Genomic DNA, 11,817 nt, shown 5'->3' with positions numbered 1-11,817 from the left:
CTGCACTGCAAAATGTTCTAAAGGGAGTTCTGTGGACTGAGAACCAGAGATTCAACTGACAAATGAAAGAGTTGAGAAGAGAACAAAACTGTAAGAATGAGTTCAGAGGATCTGGGAGGTCAGTCTATGATCAAAACAATTTCAATGTGAAAGAAGGTAGAAACATAGGAACAGAGATCTAGGTGGTGAGAAGTTCAGGTACATTATAGGATAAAATGTTATTGTTAAGTGGGGAGGGCAATACATAAGAAGGGTGAGGTGGTGAAAGAAAAAGATAGATAGTGGAATACTGAGACAGGTTTGCATGGGTTAAATGGGACATATAGTGATGCATACTCAACCTTGGACTAACAGGACTCTGTGATGCAGGGATCAAGGCATGATCTGAAGAGAGGAGATATTAAGATGCTTGACTGTCTTATGAATATTGGTTTTCCCTGCCTACTATTATAAATTAAACACTTGAGCAGGATAGAAAGGAATGTCAGGAATCATGATTACAGAAAGCTTGTAATCCAGTTTCACTGGGCAAGTTGTAGAATAATACCTAAAAGGGGTTCTACAACTTGCCCAGTGAAATAGGCCTCTTGCAGAACCTTTGCAGTGTATAGGACCTTAGGTAGAATCCTGAGTCCCATCCAGAACCTTCTGAGGTGGGACATTACTAGAAAGAACAAGCAGACCAGGCTTGAACAGGTAGAGTAAAAGAAGATACATCTTCAAAGAAAGATCAGCAGGAAAAACCCAATACAAAAATGGCAGTATGATTGGCAATTACAAGAATAAGCAAGTTGTTCGCTGGGAAGCCATCAAGGCAAGCAATCAAATCCCTTCGGGACAAACTCCGCTCTAAGACTGAAACTCAAAGGGAACACATAAGAAGGCATGTAAGCTTGCTGACAACCACATTGGTCTACTGGTGAATGGAAGAGCATGAAAGGAGCATTGAAGAAATGGGCTGAGTTCAACCGTGTTTCATAGACTCCTGCCGACCTGGAGATGAGAGAGAGCAGATGAAGGGCTGCTTGGTCCAAAGTGTGGTGAGACCTGGGAACTTCTGAGCACATAGACAAGGACATAGCCATGGAAGGCTAGAGTTGAGAGTGAAGTATCCAGCTGATATGAAGTGAGGGGAGACGAACAAGAACATCCAAACTTGCAGATAGTACTCATCTGACCTAGCCTTGATAGCTTGATAATCAGAACACGACTTGAAGAAGATATATAAAAACAATTTTTGATAAATAAAACAAGGGTCAATTGCTACAATTTGATAAACTTGATCTATACTCATGGAAGTAGTAGCTCAAAATACCAACAGAGAGGGAAGGTGTCTTCCCATCAAATATCTATGCTATCCTCTCTGGTACAGACAACTTAGACATTAGCTACCTAAAATGAGGGGGTATAAAGGCACAAAGTGATTGACTTACAAGTATTCAAAAAGAAATTTAGTTTAAGAGTGTGTGGGGAAGATAGAATCCCCACTGAGTAGTTTTCATCTTGTTTAAATGGGTCTGGTGAAAAGAGTTGGAGATGAAATTCTTATGATTTAATAGTAACTGTTACCATGACTAATTACGACTGTCACATTTGTAAAGGTAGAAGCTTTGTAACAAAAATAGGGGAGTGGCTAATCTTATAGTCCAGAAACCGAGGACCGTAGGGCCATCAAAGGAGAAGAGCACAACCAGAATGCACGATCTTATCCAGAGAAGCAGTGACACCAGAGATAAGAGACAGAGATGGGGACATGGAGAGAGGGAGCAGCTGAGTCTAGATTCATGGACAGACAAGGACTGAGAGTTGGTGACTAGGAGGCAGATTTGCATAATGTGCCCTTTGGTGGTTGAAATTATTATATATGCCTGAGTGTTTTTTTGTTTTTTGTTTTTTTTTTAAAAGAGCTAAAATGAATAGAGAGAAATACTGTTAACTGATGGTACATGGAAAGGATTATAATCATTGTTACGAAACTAAGTATATGATTTGTTGAATTTAAAACTTTAAACTTTCACTCAATTCACAATAAAAACTTAAAAACAACAGCAAGAAAAAGAGTAGTGATCAGGACCTTTTATTTCAAGGCTTGCTGGGCCATCTGAATAAATCAGAAATAACATGAATAGAATTGTTCAGTATGTCTGCAGAATGCTCTTAAATAACTACCAATATGAGTAAATGGCAATGCACATCTTTTATCTGAAACTTTCTTCCATTTCATTACTCAAGGTCAGCAGTTCAAATTCACCATCTGCTCAATGGGAGAAAGATGAAGCTTTCTGCTTTTGTAAAGTGTTATAGCCTCAGAAACTTTTAGGGTTATGATAACCGAATGTGTTTTAGAGTAGAACTGGACTCCCAGGATTTATATGACTTTTTTTTTGGAAGTAGATTGCCAGACATTTCTTCTGAGGAGGCTCTGGGTAGACTCATAATTCCAACCTTTATGCTGCTTACTAGTCTCATAAATATACTGCAGAAGCAATCACTTTTTATTTCTTCCAAACACTGTCAGAGTGTCTTAGTCTCTCCTTGGAAGGGTTCTATAAGATGTTTGTGACTGTATCTTTAAGCACCAATCTCTTTTCTCTTTGAAAGGAATTCGTCCATTGACCAGAATACAGTCTTTATAAACATTTTTAACTGGTATCCTTTGTATCTTTTTTCTTACTTAAATGGTAAAAGGCTTCTCAAGAAGCTTTTTCAAGCTTAAAAAATTTTTTTAAAGAGTGTTTCCTTTTCTACTTCTAAGTTTAGCACCACAAGAATGAATCTAATTATTTCATACCCTAATCAGTACAAAATGTGCATTTCTGAAAGCCATCACTAAAACATTGCCTTTCCTTTGCAGACTTCCAGTGAAAAATGCAACCTTTTTGCAGCTTATTGCTATTTGGGGAGAATGACATAAAAAATGTCTTGCACTTCACTGGTTCTCAGGAGAGTTCTGGGTGCTTCTACCATCACATTCTACCATCACACCATGATCTCCAGATGCTCAGGGTTGTCACATGGCCACCACATGTTCCAAATTCTAAAGTCTCTCTTGTCTTTGAGACCTGGTACACAATACTTGGTTGTCAGAGAGCTATAAGAGGAGTATCCACCCATTAAACTAATTGACAATATAATGGCATACTAATGACAGCCTCCATGTCTACTTCTCAAGTGTTTTTACCCTAGAGTTCTCTATTCTGAGGGAGGCCTAAAGGCAAAGGTTGGAGTCTCACAGGCTTTCTTTCACCAAGCACTGAGTACACATCACCTAGATCTATGTTCATGACAAGTCTTGAGAATATGAGTAGGAATAAAAGTTTAAAAACTTGTAAGACTAATGTAGCTTATAATAAGGTAGGCATATGTTTATAAATTTTCATAACATGCAATGTCCTGGGCAGAAATAACAACATATAAGAAGAGAATTCTCTCCATGCCACCCTCATCCAGATAGTCTCCTTTTATAAGGTAACCACCTTTATAGCAGTGAATGCTCCAAATATGTTACCCCCAAAGCTTGGGGCCAATGCCCTGTAGTAGTTGTGTCCAATTAACAAACATCTCAGAAAAAGAAAGATAAAAGCTTTTATTATTAGGAAGTTGGCTCCTGGGATATCAGAAACAAAGATGAGTGATATGCAATGATTATATATCACAAGCAACATATACATCCATTTTTAACAATGTTAATCAGCATGTAGCGGGCTACAATCTTCCAGATAAACATATCAAAAGGATTAACTCTCCCAGAGCTTATTGTGTGGGTGGTAACTCTTTCCAAAGTCACACAAAGAGGGACTAGCCTTCAAGTCTAGGCAACCATAAACATTATAAAAGCATATATCTATAAAAATTGTTAAGTTTTCAAAATGGCTACACTCCTGCTCTCAAGTCCCCTTTTGAGACTTTCTTGTTGTTAATATGCCTTTGAGTCTATTTTGACTCACAGCAACCCAGTATAGGGTTTCGAGGAGTAGCTGATGGGATTGAACTGCTGACCTTGTGATTCAAAGTACAGTGCTGCTCCTACAGTGCTACACCAGGAGTTCAAGACACTTTGTTGTTGTTGTTAAGTACCATTGAGTCTATTCCAATTCATAGCAACCCTGTACAAGGTTTCCAAGGAGTAGCTAGTGAGTTTGAACTGCTGATCTTATAGTTCAAACTGACCTTATGGTCCAGTGCTTTATCCCACAGCCTCTCATCAAGACTCTCCAAGAGACTTTAGGGTTCTGTTAACAGGCTTTAAGATTTTCTATATTTATCTTGGAAGAAACGGCTGCCTAGTTAGAGCATTGAGATGTGTCACCTAGGTGGAAGCCAAGAAGCATGAAGTAAGGAGGAGGGCACAATGAATACAACATATAAAAATGATAAAAAGACTTAGCAACACCATAACAAATAAAGCTCTCAGCCAGTAGAAATTGGAGAGCCAAGCATTGAGCCATGAAATAGCTAGTCCCCCAAAATAACCTTCTTCCACTTTAAACTTATGCATTTTTCCCTAACTTAATCCACTCACCTGTCAGTTAAGTAAAAACAACACATTGTGAACCATAGTGATTATGTTTTAGCCGGAGCTAGTAATTTGGTTTACTAAAACTGCCTTTTCCACAAGGTCAGCAGTTCAAACTCACCAGTTGCTCCTCCAAAATCCTAAACAGGGTCATTATGAGTAGGAACTGACTTAATGCCACTTAAGAGCAAATAACAACCTCTGACAGATACCAGCTGTTCCGTGAGGTGTGGCATGTTCAGCTTTAGCAAGGCACGCGTTAACGTCAGAATTTCATTATCAAAACCTTACAACATGGAGGTAAGGCTCAGCTTTTAGACTTTCTTTACCCATAAGTGCCTTTGAATTTAGATTCTCATTCATTTTTCCTTTGACTTATATATCTTATTTAAAAAAACTATTGATTACACTTAGGTTGGTATGCTTTCTTCTGCAGGGATTGATTGGTCTGCTGCTCTTTTCAGGTGACTGTCTTAAGACAAGCCTCTCAGTCTTGCTTCACTTGAGTTTCTTCACCATGCCTTACTATAGCAGTGATCCCTTTAGGAAAGTTAGTATAGAGTAAGGCCACATTAGAGGAACTACTTAGCTGTTTTGTAACTAAGAAATTCTTAAATAGGGTCTTAAGTCCATTGACCTTAACTGTGAGTATTAGGAATGCCATCAGTTATTTTTGCCATCACACATTTTTAAGGCTATGTACTCTGTATTGAGGAAAGAAAGTATAACATTTTATAATTTCTTTTTACTGAATTTTTAAAACATTGTTTTGATTATATATCTTGTATTTTTAATGAAAAAAAGAACACATTAATTAAGCAGAACTCTCAAATGCATACATCTTTTCTTCAAAAGGTAAAAGAATGTGAGTAGTAAATTATATACTTGATTACTTAATTCAACACTATTAAACTTAGTTGTTGTTAGGTGCCATCAAGTTGGTATCAACTCATAGCAATCCTATGCACAACAGAATGAAACACTGCCCAAACCTGGGCCAACCTCACAGTTGTTGCCACATTTGAGTTCATTGTTGCTGCCACTTTGCCAATCCATATTGCTGGGGGTCTTCTTCTTTTTCTCTGACCCTCCACATTACCAAACATGATATCCTTCTCCAGCAACTGGTCCCTCCTGACAATATGTCTGAAGTATGAGAGACGAACTTTGGCTGTCCTGGCCTCCAAGGAGCACTCTGGCTGACTTCTTCCAACACAGATCTGTTGGTTCTTTTGGCAACCCATGGCACTTTCAATTGGCAACCCATGGCACTTTCAATAATTTCCTCCAACACCATAACTCAAAAGCATCAATTCTTCTACAGTCTTCCTTATTCACTGTCCGACTTTCACATGCATATGAGGTTATTGAAAATACCATGGTATGGGTCAGGTGCACCTTATTCCTGCAGCTGATATCTTTACTCTTCAACACTTTAAAAGGTCTTGTGCAGCAGATTTGCCTAGTGCAATACGTCATTTGATTTCTTGACGGCTGCTTCCATGAGTGCTGATTCTTGATCCAAGAAGAATGAAGTCCTTGAAAAATTCAATGTTCATTGATATCTTAGTCATTAATGAGAGCTGAAATGGACTGGTATTGGCCCTTTTGAATCTGACAGCCACATGGTTTATTATGCCAGGAATGACAAATTGTACAGAAATACTGTTGCATTCATTGTCAAAAAGAACATATCCAGCTCACTTATGAGGTACAACACTGTCTGTGATAGGATAATATCCATTAAGTGTGGCAACTATAGTGAGGTTGGCCCAGGATTGGGCAGTGTTTCGTTCTGCTGTGCATAGGGTTGCTATGAGTTGGTACAGACTCGATGGCACCTAACAACAACAACAGGGGAAACCAGTTAATAACCACTATTATTAAAATTTATGCACCAACCACTAAAGCCAGAGAGGATGGAATAGACAAATTCTATCAATTTCTTCAATCTGAAATTGATTGAGCATGCAATCAAAATGTATTGACCATTACTAGCGATTGGAATGCAAAGGCTGGGAACAAAGAGGAAGAATCAGTAGTTAGAAAATATGGCCTTGGTGATAGAAATGATGCTGGAGATCACATGATCGCATGATAGAATTCTGCAAAACCAGTGATTTGTCTATTTCAAATACCTTCTTTAGACAGCATAAAGAGATACTATACACATGGACCTCACCAGACAGAATACACAGAAATCAAATTTACTACATCTGTGGAAAGAGATGATAGAAAAGCTCCATATCATCAGTCAAAACAAGTCCAGAAGCAGACTGTAGAACAGACTATCAATTGTACATATGCAAATTCAACCTGAAGCTGAAGAAAATAAAAACAAGTCTACAAGAGTGAAAATATCGAATATTTCCTTGAATATTTCCCACCTGAATTTAGAGATCATCTGAAGAACAGATTTGATACATTAAACACTAAAGACTGAAGACCAGAAGAGTTGTGGGATGACATCAAAAACATCATACAGGAATAAAGCTAAAAGGCATTAAGACAAGTAAGAAGGAAAAGATCAAAATGGATATTAGAAGAGACACTGAAACTTGCTCTCCGGCATAGAGCTGCTAAAGCAAATGGAAGAAATGAGGAGATACAAGAACTGAACAGAAAGTTAGTTAAACATCTTGAAATTATTCACACACTATAAAGTGCCATGTTGTTGTTATGTGCTGTACAGGGTTTCTGAGGCTGTAAATCTTTATGGGAGCAGAAAGCCTCATCTTTCTCCCGCAGAAAAGCTGGTAGTTTTGAATTGCTGACCTTGCGGTTCACAACCCGATTCGTAACCACTACGCTACCAGAACTCCTTATAAAGTGCCATGGACTACAAATAAAAGCAAACAAATCTGTGTTAGAAGATGTAAAGTCAGAATGTTCCTTTGAAGCAAGCATGGCCAAACCCTCTCTTATACTTTGGACATATTATCAGGAGGGACCAGTTCCTGAAATAGGACATCATGCTTAAAAAAGTGAAGAATCAGAGCAAATGAGGATTGGCACAGTGGCAGTAGCAATGGGATCAGGAGTAGCAGTAATAATGAGGATAGCCCAGGACTGGGCAGTGTTTCTTTTTTGTTGTCTATAAGGGTCTCTATGGGCTGGAGCCGACTTGATGGTACTAACAAAGTCTAAACACTGTTGAAATGTAAGTTTGCTTAAAGATTTCAAGGTTGTGGGAAAAAGGAGCACAAATGTCTTCCCTTCAAAGGGTACAAAATAAGGTTGGAGCCAAAATAGAATAAGCTTCTTTCCAGTCCATTTTGAGTCCATTAAAGGAAACTCCTCTGGTTCTAGTATTCATGCTATGAACTGGCCAACACCAGTTCTTGGCATGCTATTGCTTCCTGGAACAAAGACATTCCAAGCTTCCTCAAGTCCTAATCCCTTCCCCCCAAGCACAGTTCAAATTAGCCAATTGGGTAAAGACAAGACTGTGTGGTCAAAATCCTAAACAATCGGGTGAGGCACAGCCTCTTGTCAGGGATAAAATCTGAGCAGAATGCCAGCCCTGTGTGCTTGCTAGATTGTTCCTGTGCAGCTACACACCCTTTTGCAGAAGTAAAATTTTGCCTTGCTTTTGTAATTTAGTCTTACCAAATAGTCTTTTTTGTGTGACATTGGGGTTCATTTCTAACAAGGCTACTTAAAAAACTTTTGATTTAATAGTATTACTTTTAAATCTGAATTTGGTTTAACCAACTGTTCCTAATGAGTATAGTCCCATTCATGGGGGTACTATGGAGGAAAACCAGGGCTACTCTTTAGGATTTCTGGGACTAAAAAAAAATTTCCTTAGGATCAGACAGGCTGTTTTCTCTCTGTGCAGGTACCATGGAGTTCTCCTTCATCAATGGTCTATGAGAACTCAGGGAATCAGAGACCTCCTAATTCTGAGATGAGTGAATCATCTCATTTTCCATAGCCTTGCCAGGACCGGGCACCTAGGAGATAGACTTAGGCAGGTCTTCACATCTGGGAATCAAAATTCATACCCCTAAATATTGGGTCTGATGCCCTGAAGCAGTTGCATTGTCTTAACAAACATTCCAGATAGAGAAAAAGACAAGCCTTTTATTATTAGGGAAGCCATCCTCTGGAACACCCACAACAAAGAGGAATGGTGTCCAATTATTATTATCTCATAAGCACTATTTATACCCATTTTTAACAATCTTAATCAGCATGTAGGTATAATCTTCCTGACAAACATTTGAAAATGGTTAACTCTCCCAGTGTCTGTTTGTCTGGGTGGTTACTCTTTCAGAAGGCACACAATGAGGACCCTGGCTTCATGCCTAGGTGACCATTAACATAAAACATGTATCTAAGAAACAAGGACCGAAAAATGTGTGTGTGTGTGTGTGTGTGTGTGTGTGTGTGTGTGTGTCTCAGGCAGTGATCAATTATTTTTGTTAGGTTCTCAAAATGGCTATACTCATGTTCTAATGAAGAAACAAGTGTACAATAAGAAACACATCCCAGATTAAAGATTGCTTGTTCCCGCTGTAAAGTTTATCCTCCAGAACCACCTTCAAAAGACTTCAATCTTACTTTTAAAATTGTAAGAAGCACTGGAGCTCTGTATGGGGAAGTTTCTTGAGGAGGCAGCAAAGTTCATTGCACAGCAGGCAACAAGTTTTTTAAAATTTATTTACACATCTTTCCCCACAGCATCCTACTTTTTAAGATCATCCCACTTCTTTCTCTTTATCCTCCTGTCCCTAATTTTCCTTAGCTACTTAATTTTCTCTCCCCCTTTTGAGGAGTAATTGGTCCTATCCTACATTTTTTTCAAGATCTTTAATTTTCCCTTCTGCCAACATCATGGAGCACTAGTGGAGCATTCGTTAAGAGTTCAACTACTAACTGAAAGGTTAGAAGTTTGATGCCAATAGCTGCTATGCAGGAAGAAGGTATGATATTCTGTTACCATAAAGATATTCAGCCACGGAAAACCCACGGGGCAGTTCTTCTCTGGCCTATAGGTTTGCTATGGGAACCAACTCAGGGGCAACAAGTTTGTGCTTTCTGTTTGATCAGCATTTCTGTTTCATTTCTATCTTACATGATTATTTCTATCAAAAATAAATATGCAATACCAAAGTAAGAAACATTTTCTCTAGATATGAGAGGTAAAATCTGGAGTAACAATTACTTCACCATCAATGAGTTTTCCCTCTAACTCTGATATAACCAAGGTAGCTTCTCATCTTTAGGCTGTTCCCAAGTATTTTCTCCTGTATCCTGATTCATCAGATATAAGATCTGGTGCTAAAGAGAAGCTAAGACTTGAGACAAAAAGGGCAATTAAGAGGGAGAGTGAAAGTTAGATTTACAGGCAGAGTCCACTAACAGTGTGACCACTAACAGTGTGACAACTGTGTGTTTTGGAGTATAGGATCCAAAAGCATAATTCATGTAGGTCATGAAGATTGGCTTAGTAGTGCTTTGCAGTTGACAAAAGGGAACAAATGTGGAATTTAAGAACAAAAAGTCCAAGTCAGATGGGCAGAGCCATTGTTGAGATGTGGCAGACAGTGAAAGAAATTGAATCTAGTCTCAAGGGAAAAGGGTTGACATAAGCCAAAGAAACATCTCCATGACTGGCAAGTATCCAACTGGGGCAAACGGGAATTTATGGGCAGGCTACAGAAAGTTTCTAATTTTGAATCTGACAATCAGATGGTTTACTACACCAGGAATGAAAAAGTCAAATGGAATGTCATTGCATACATTGTCAAAAAGAACATTTCAAGATCAATCTTGAAATATAACACAGCCTGTGATAGGATAATACCCATTTGCCTACAAGAAGTCCTGGTACGGAGCTGTAGTATAAGCAATGGAAGACAGGGTCAATTTGAACTGCCAAGTTAGTGGTTCAAACTCACCAGCCACTCCTTGGGAATCCTACACACACAGGCTCACTACAAGTCAGACCCAAATCTATGACACTTAATGACGATGACAATGAAGACCAGTTAACACAACTATCATTCAATTTTACAAACCAACCACTAAAGTGAATGATGATGATATTGATTAATTCTATCAAATTCTTCAGCCTAAAATTGATCAAATATACAATCAGAATGTATAGTTAAAAGTGGTTGAATGCAAAGGATGGATATAAAAAAAGTGTCAGGAGTTGGAAATATGGCCTTGGTGATACAAACAATCCTGGAGATCACATGATAAGAATTTTGCAACATCAAAGACTTCTTCATTACAAACAACTTTTTTAAACACTTAAAAGATGACTATTCACATGGATCTCACCAGATGGAATACACAGAAATTAAATTGACTGTATCTGTGGAAAGAGATAGAGGAAAAAAGGTCCATATCATTCGTCAAAATAAGGCCAGGACAGACTGTGGAACAGATCATCAATTGCTCATATGGCAAGTTCAGACTGATGCTGAATAAAATTAAAATAAGTACACAAGACCCAAAATATGACCTTTAGCATATGTCACCATAATTTAGGGATCATCTCCAGAACAGATTTAATGTATTAGACATTAATGACTAAAGACAAGAGATGCTGTGGGATGACATCAAGAACTTCATACAGGAAGAAAGCAAAAGGTCATTACAAAGACAGTCAGAAAGAAAAGACTGAAATGGATGTCAGAAGACACTCTGAAACTTGTTCTGACATCAGGAATGCTAAACAGAATGGAAGAAATGATAAAGTCATAGATCTGAAAAGAAAAATTCAAAGGACATCTCAAGAATACAAAGTAAAGTATTATAAAGACTTGAGGTTAGAAAACCAACAGGGAAGAACACTCTGAGCATTTCTCAAGCTGAAAGAACTGAGGAAAATATTCTAGTCTCAACTTGTATAATTGAACGGATCTATGGACAAAAATTACATGCATAAAGCATCAAAAGAAAAGAGAAGTGATACACAGAGTCATTGTGCCAAAAAAAAAAAAGAAAAAAAAAGTCGATATTTAACCATTTTAAGGAGTAGCATAGGTCAGCTTGTCATACTGTGGTGGCTTGTGAGTTGCTGTGATTCTGAAAGCTATGCCAGCGGTAATTTAAATACCAGCAGGGTCACCCATGGTAGACAGGTTTCAGATGAGTTTCCAGACGAAGACAAACTAGGAAGACGGAGTCACAAACTACTTCCGAATATTTAGTCATTGAAAACCTATGAATAGCAGAGAAAAACTGTCAGATATAGTGCTGGAAAATGAGCCCCCCAGGTTGGAAGCCACTCAAAATGCGACTGGGGAAGAACTGCCTCCTCAAAGTAGAGTTGACAGTCATAA

The sequence above is a fragment of the Chrysochloris asiatica genome, unplaced genomic scaffold (genome assembly GCF_000296735.1).
Source record: "Chrysochloris asiatica unplaced genomic scaffold, ChrAsi1.0 scaffold00143, whole genome shotgun sequence".
Lineage (NCBI taxonomy): Eukaryota > Metazoa > Chordata > Mammalia > Afrosoricida > Chrysochloridae > Chrysochloris > Chrysochloris asiatica.
This window is presented reverse-complemented; position numbering follows the sequence as displayed.